Source organism: Coenobita brevimanus, chromosome 100, assembly GCF_032717465.1.
Source record: "Coenobita brevimanus isolate Jiangsu-jjx chromosome 100, ASM3271746v2, whole genome shotgun sequence".
Lineage (NCBI taxonomy): Eukaryota > Metazoa > Arthropoda > Malacostraca > Decapoda > Coenobitidae > Coenobita > Coenobita brevimanus.
The window spans coordinates 47,956,886-47,957,705 of record NC_137053.1 but is presented as its reverse complement, the minus strand read 5'-3'; positions in this window follow the sequence as shown (position 1 = coordinate 47,957,705).

Genomic DNA, 820 nt, shown 5'->3' with positions numbered 1-820 from the left:
AAACACCCCCGAATTGCGGTTGTGGGAGGTACCCTGCCTGAAATAATTGCGGTCTTAAGGAGTGCCGTGGTGGGACATGCGGAAGAGGTGTGTGGTGTGAGGCGAGTTGGTGGTGGTGTAAGAAAAGGAAGTGAATGGTGGTGAGAGGAAGTAAGTATGGCTGTGGCTGAGAAGAGACGTGCATATGAAGTGTGGCTGCAGAGGAAGGATGAGATGTCATATGAGAGGTATAAGGAAAAGAGAAATAGGGCAAGAAGGGCTATGCGAGATGCTAAAGTTGCAGCAGCTGAGAGGTGGGGTAGGCAGTTGACTGAGAATTTTCAACAGAATAAGAAAATGTTTTGGAAGGAGGTGAAAAGGGTGCAAAAGGGAGAGTCTGGGAAGAAAGAGCGACTAAAAGCAGAGGATGGAAGGATGTTAATTGAGATGGATGCAGTAAGGAAGAGATGGGCAGAGAAATTTGAAAGACTTTTAAATGTAGAGGAGGAAAGGGAGGCTGAGATTGTGGCAGATGGAAGGGTACAAGGAATAAATATGTTGGGAGAGTTGAATGATTCTTTGATCACGAAGGAGGAAGTGCAGGAGGCAGTAAAGGAGATGAAAACAGGGAAAGCTGCAGGTATGGATGGGTGTGCTGTAGAATGCCTGAAAGGTGGTGAAGTGACTATTGTTGACTGGTTATCAAGATTGTTGAAAGTGTGCTTTGTGAAAGGTATGGTGCCAATTGATTGGGGAAGTGCTTGTGTGGTCCCGTTGTATAAAGGCAAGGGTGATAAGTATGAATGTACTAGCTTTAAAGGTATAAGTCTGTTGAGCGTTG